Raw genomic sequence first — 7,044 nt, 5'->3', positions numbered from 1 at the left:
ATTTCAGTACATGCAATGTGTGTGTGTGTGTGTGTGTGTGTGTGTGACACAAGGCATGTTCATGTGCAACATACACATGCTGTTGCGTTTTTTCATTAAAGCTGTTACAAATTACAATACATACTGTATACTGTGCGCATATTGTTTAACTCTGAAGTGAAATGTCAACTTTTTGTCATCATTTTTTTCCAAGCTCAAATTAACAATGCAAACAACCTTCAAACTTTGTGTTTTGGTCTCTGCAGCACTTAGCTCAACCTGTGGCTTTAACACCTCTTTAGAGTTGTTGACCTCATATGAAGTACACATGTAAGGTGTTTAGAGATGGAAAATGTTTTATTACACGTGACAAGAAAAGAAGCACAACGTCTCAACTTCTTAAAAAATGAGGGGGTGTAAACTGAGAGGTCTTTATTATTATTATTTATTTAATTTATTCTACAACATGTTCTCACAGTTTTCTTAATAATCTCAAAAGGAATAGTTTGTTTAATTGTTAAAATAGTTTTGTGCACTGAGAGAAAAAGTTTAAATGTGTTTATATTCATATTTAGGCATTATAACACTTAGTCCAGTTTACATATGTATTCCAGGACCAAATTTTTTATTGAGCTATTTTTTTTATGACCAGATAGCAAGGGCTGATATACAAATATTAAAACAGAATATTTTTTATTATTATTATTTTTATGCAAGTTACTCAATTTATTTAAAGAACAATTCATTATCACACCACTTTTCCCACATGTGATCACTTAATCAGCAGTTATAAGCCTCAGGGGCTTCCTGTTTGCATGAATGTTTTAAGAAGAACATTACTAGAGCTTTACAATTAGTCATTATAAATGGCATAAGTCAGAGTAATTGAGTTCATTATACATTTAATGTTTCGAGTCTGAATAATACATTTATTCTATATTTTCTTTGTGAAATTATTCAGGTGTAGTAGTGGAAAACTGCGTTGTCATGTCTTACCTGTTACTTTTTTCAGTGGCAGCAAGTTCATACTCAGTGAACCAATCACACTTTGTGATTACTGGATAAGGATTTTTTGTGTTTTTAAAGAGACTGGTTAAGATGATCACCATGTCAGATGACAGGACAGGTGAAGACCTCAGAGACAGCTTCTTTGGCAGTGACAGAGGAAGCAGACACTCAGAGACGGTCTTCTTGGCAGAAACAAACAAGCAAAGAGTCCAAGGACGACCTCCATGACTGAGACAGGGCAAGCAGAGAGTTCAACAGTGACTTCAAAGGTTGACACAGGTCAGGCAGGGAACTCACAGGCTGGTACCTACACAGGACTGAGCTCTGGTAAAGATTAACGTACTAGAGCAGCCTCTAGTGTTGATTTATGGAATGGAGCAGGGTCTGGAGTGGATTTAGGGAACGGAGCGGGCTCTGGAGGGGACTTATGGACTCGAGTGAGCTCTGAAGCAGACTTGTGAACTGGAGCGGACTCTGAAATGGACACGTGGAGTGGATCCCGTAACCTCAGAAGTGTGTATGGCCCAGGCACACAAAATGGTGACTGCCATTATTGCCACTCTGGACCCCTCACATCCAGCAAAAGTCCTCTTTGAACTGTTGCCATCTGGTAGATGCTACTGAGCTCTTGGCACCAGAACGGCCAGACACAGGAACAGTTTCTTCGGTTGCACTTTATTTTACAGTATGTGTACTAACATGTACTTATGGTGTACTTACAGTATATTTATCTAAGAAAGTTCTGGTAATACAAGGTAACTACATGGGGTAGGATTAGGTTTAGGGGTAGGTTCAGGGTTAGTACCTAGTTATTACTTAGTTATTGTAATTACTATAATAAGACGACGTTCAGAGTCTCCGGCCTGCAAGGGTAAGACACTTACAGATAGACGTTCTGAGTCTGAGCCCTCCATGGGTGAGACGAAAGCAGATCAACCTCGGAGTCTGAGTCCCAAAAGGGAAGAGACAGCAACAGACACAATCAGTCTGAGTCTCTGGCCTGTAAAAGTTAGACTGCAACAGATCAACCTCCTGTCAGGGAAAAGACACTAACAGAGCAAGCTCTGAGTCTCCGCCCAGTAAGGCTGAGAGACTAACAGGGTATCTAAGTCTCTGACATACCCAGGAAACACTAATAGATCAACAACCGGTCTGAGTCTCTGGCCTCTAAGGGTGAGAGACTGCCAGTGTTTCTGAGTCTCTGACACGCCCTGGAAACACTAACAGATCAACAACCGTTCTGAGTCTTTGGCATCTAAGGGTGAGATACTACCAGAGTTTCTGAGTCTCTGACACACCCAGGAAACAATAACAGATCAACAACCGTTCTGAGTCTCTGGCCTGTAAGGTTGAGAGACTGACAGGGTTTCTGTGTCTCTGACATGCCCAGGAAACACTAACAGATCAACAACCGTTCTGAGTCTCTGACCTGTAAGGTTGAGAGACTGACAGGGTTTCTGTGTCTCTGACACGCCCAGGAAACACTAACAGATCAACAACCGTTCTGAGTCTCTGGCCTGTAAGGGTGAGAGACTGGCAGAGTTTTTGAGTCTCTGACACGCCCAGGAAACACTAACAGATCAACAACCGTTCTAAGTCTCTGACCTGTAAGGGTGAGAGACTGACAGAGATTGCTAGCTACGCCATATCGCGTTCATTATCGAAGGCGATTCATCTGGGATAATGAACGCAATATGGCGTAGCTTGTCAGCGATCTACGGCTCTGTCTATGAAATGCCACTCCAATTATAAGCAGGTGATGGCGATTTTAGCGGTGATCACGGAAGCAGCTTTACTGACTAGATGCGCATAATCATTAGATATATCGCCCAGCCCTACTTCAAGTTTATTTTACTAAGTATACTTAACTAAAGTTCAAGTATATTTTTAATTATACTTTAGGTAGCAAGTATACAAAGATCAGTGTTCTAGTAGTATACTTGTAAGTGTACTGTTTCAATACTCCTTGGGACTAAACTGGCCCACTTTCTAGTATATAAAAGTATACTTTTAAGTATACTTTAAGTATAACAGTAGTAAACTTTAATTACACAACTAGTTTACCTCTATGTCTGTCATTTATACTGCAAATATATTGCAATAAAAGTGAACTTAAGGCGGGTGTACACGGTGCGATTTTTGCTGTCTTACGAGTTCGCATTCGATTTTTTTCAATCGTGTGGAAATTGCGTATGCTCGTATGGTCGCGGCTCGTATCATTTGCGATGAATTACGAGCCGAGCAGAGTGGCTTACGAGCATTTCCCGACCTCCCGATCATTTTTAAACATGTCTTAAAAGTTTGTGAGCTATGGGTTTGAATTCATGACGTGTGGTTGAATGTGCCAATTTGTTGATTTATCTGAAGTTGACCTATTACGAACTAGGAAAACCACAGAAGAAGACAGACAAAGACAGCAGTGCCACGGCGAATGTGGACTATTGACCAGGAGGATAAACTCGCTGAAGTCTGACAGGAACAGCGAGCGCTGTATGATGTTTCTAGCCATGTGTACCATGCTTTTTAGTTCTTGCTCTCTATCTCACACACGCATATGTACTTTACAGGGACTCTCCATATACGTAACGATATTCTATACTGTATATCCCTGTACACTACCTCTATCCATCACGGAAAATGCATGTTTAAAATTTCTATTAAACACCATAAAGAATTTTTTTTAAAGCCATTTGGTTTACGAGGGCACAGGAATTGCCCTCACAAACCATGTTTGTAATACCTATTTCAGATATTTATAAACCATATACAAGAACACACACAGGGTAACCAAACATCCCGGTTTCCTGTTGCTGAAAAATAACCTGTACATGTAGGAAACAGTCACGGCTCGTATCAATATTTTATATGCAGTTATGAGAGAGGGAGAGCAGTTTATTAGGCGCGTTCAACTTGAAGCAGCGATGCACAGAATGATCACCTGTATGACATCAAAGTAGCGCGAGAGAAATTCGAATGCATTGGATATGTGTGCTCTCTTATCGCTCTTGCGGTACTTTAATGTCAAACAGTGATCCTTCTGTGTGTGCAGCGGTGCTCAAGTGGAACGCGTCTATCAACTTCGTGCGATTGCTTCTGGAATTCGCAGGTTGTAAAATCGTGTTGTATATCATCTCGTCCGTACAATTTTCAGATAAACTCACCCGTGCCGTTTGCGTGGACATACGATCTTCGGACCATCCAAATTTGCACCTTGTACGCCCACCTTTATTTTTAATTATTATTTTTATTTTCACCTTTAATTAAATACTTTGTACACTTTGAAGTATAGTCTCAGAAAACTACTAGTTTACTAGTTTTATACTGCAAGTATACTCATACCTTTTCTTTAAGTGAACTTTACATCATATTCTAAGTATACTTCAATGTCCCTATTTAGGTATTAATTTGTATATATTTTGTTATATGAATATTTGAACATTCAAAACATCCAAAGAAAGAACAGGGTATCTATTTGTGAACAAAAACATTTTATTCTAGCTTCGTGCATTCTTTTTTTAAACACTTTAATGTGTTTCGTAAAAAATAAAGAAATAACATGTTGAACAAAAAGCTGAAAAAAAAAACCTATGAATTGGATTCAGAATGATAATCAAAACATAGATGGAGTCAATCAACACCCCAAAGCTTGACTGTAATTATTACCTCTTCATCTGTCGACAATTTATTCCATAACGTTACAGTTTTGATGCTGTTTCATGTCAGAATATCATGTTAGATAACATGTGTTAGTATCTGGTGTTTCTTTTTTCTTCTTTATTTGTGATTTTTTGGAAATTCTGTGCAGAAGATGTGTACTACCGCCCTCTACCATAAAATAATGAAAACACAGATTCTAGGAATAGCTCAAATATGTTTAGAATTTTTATAAGTATCAGTCAAGTAAACATAAATGTCATTTTAAATATGTATTAATGAGGAGTACATAAAGCCCATTTCTGAGAAGTACATAAAAAGTAATCTAAAAGCATACTTTCCTATTTTTAGTTGAAAAGAAGTATAGACCCCTTCAATGTTTGTAAAAATTCGGTTGCTAGGTTATGTGCGCGCACAGCATGGGGTCAGCATGAGGCCAGTCTATTAGCACGTGGCTAATAGACTGAAATATTTTGTCAAGTTATGCTCTGTCTTTGCCACCACAGGAATGGGAACAGTACCATAACAAACTTGTTTTAGTTAATGGCAATTCCGAGCTCAGAATGGGTAGACAATGTCAGCAAGTGGCCAGATATTCACAGATATTCACATAGAAAACTGTCACGACTACTAATCACTTATACCCTGCATCCATCACCTTTCCTCTAGTGTAGCTACTGCTAAAATAAATGTGTGTCTGTCATTCCACCAGTTAGCTCGGAGATGCATGGGAATCATGCCAGTGCGTCATGAGGTCATTAAGACACAAAGCACACGATAAGAAAAGTCATACATAGTAGCCAACTAAAATTATTGTATGTAAAATATGATTTTCTTTATTGGAACATGTCCAGAAACAATGTTGAATATTTTGACAAAATACAAAAAAGTATAAATTGTAAAATAGCATTAATCATTAAATATTTCAAAATAATGACTTATTTGGGGAACTACACTTTTACAGATTTTTGTTAGAGCACCGCACACAATCACTACATCATCTAGCATATCAACCTGAGACACAAGAATAACAGTCTTGAAGTTTTTCCACTGACCACCCTTATGAAACAAAAATATATTGCAGTATATTGGAAAATATAATGAAATATTATATTAGGCATATATTCTTATACATATTTATTTTTTCCAATATATTGCAATATATTGAAAGCGGCAATCATTTGTATATTTTGCAATATATTATATAATATATGTATCATCAAAAAATAATATATTACAATATATCACAATATATTTTAAGAAATATATTGGTAAATATATTTTCCTTTCGTAAGGGCAATGACTCGTTCAACATGAATTAACGTTATAGGCTAGTGTACAGAAAACTGTTCATGCAATCCAGGCTTTCGAGTTTAATATAACAGAAAGGGATGATAAAGGATGACTTACCTGATATGAAGTGAGCACTACAAACACGAGTCTCTTTAATCGTAGCATTGTCCCAATCGGCCTGTTTAATATCTTGCAGCCACAGATGTTGTGTATTTTTTGAAAAGGGTGAGATCATGCAAGAATCCAGAAAAACTTGACTCCACAACTAGTGCGATTTTCACAGTCCACAACACAAAAAGTAAGCATTTTGACGAAAAAAAAAAATGTATCTGTTTAATGTTTACACATGATTGAACATTCTGACCCCGACATGCGCACTACAAACTTCGAATTTTCCTGTGACGTCAAATGTAAATGGGTCTATACTAATAGCACACTTGAATAAACTTATTTTCGTAAGGGGAGACAAAGCAAATCGACCAAGTTCTGAGTCTCTAGCCCAGAGAGGCAGAAGACACACAGACATCTGCAACAAGGTTAAGCTCCGGTGAGCAAACTTTCATTCCAAAGTACCTTTGTTAGCGTGTTCCAGGCTAAGGACCTTCTGCACCTAATCCAGGGCCACGTCTGCGTGTTCCAGATCTTAGGACCCTTTGGTGCTCCAGTAGATCAGCATCCTTCAGCGCTTCGTGTTCAAGGCTGTCAAAACAGATTCTTTCTCCTTTCCCCACTGCATTGATACCAGTACAACCAGTGGATGATGCCACCACTACTGGACTGCTCACTTGACAACAGAGAACATAAATATTACTTATCCAAACCTATTCCAGAGACCTCTGCATTGTTGTATTTTATCAGTATATGATTATAAAGTCTGTTTGATTACACTTGTGTCTTCCTTGTGTTGATGATACAGAAGAGGTTCTACAAGTTAGAGATCACCAATCTTTCTTGTGTGATGTAGTCATAACCACACCTTAAGTGACACGTAATCCAAATATCATAACGTCATTGGTGACGCGAGTACCCATCACTACACTATTTAACCTCCCCAGGTTGGTGAAAGCAAAAATGACTAAACTCCAAAAGGAATTCTATTTTTTCAATAAA

The sequence above is a fragment of the Carassius auratus genome, chromosome 47, assembly GCF_003368295.1.
Source record: "Carassius auratus strain Wakin chromosome 47, ASM336829v1, whole genome shotgun sequence".
Lineage (NCBI taxonomy): Eukaryota > Metazoa > Chordata > Actinopteri > Cypriniformes > Cyprinidae > Carassius > Carassius auratus.
Note: the sequence above shows the minus strand (reverse complement) of the source record.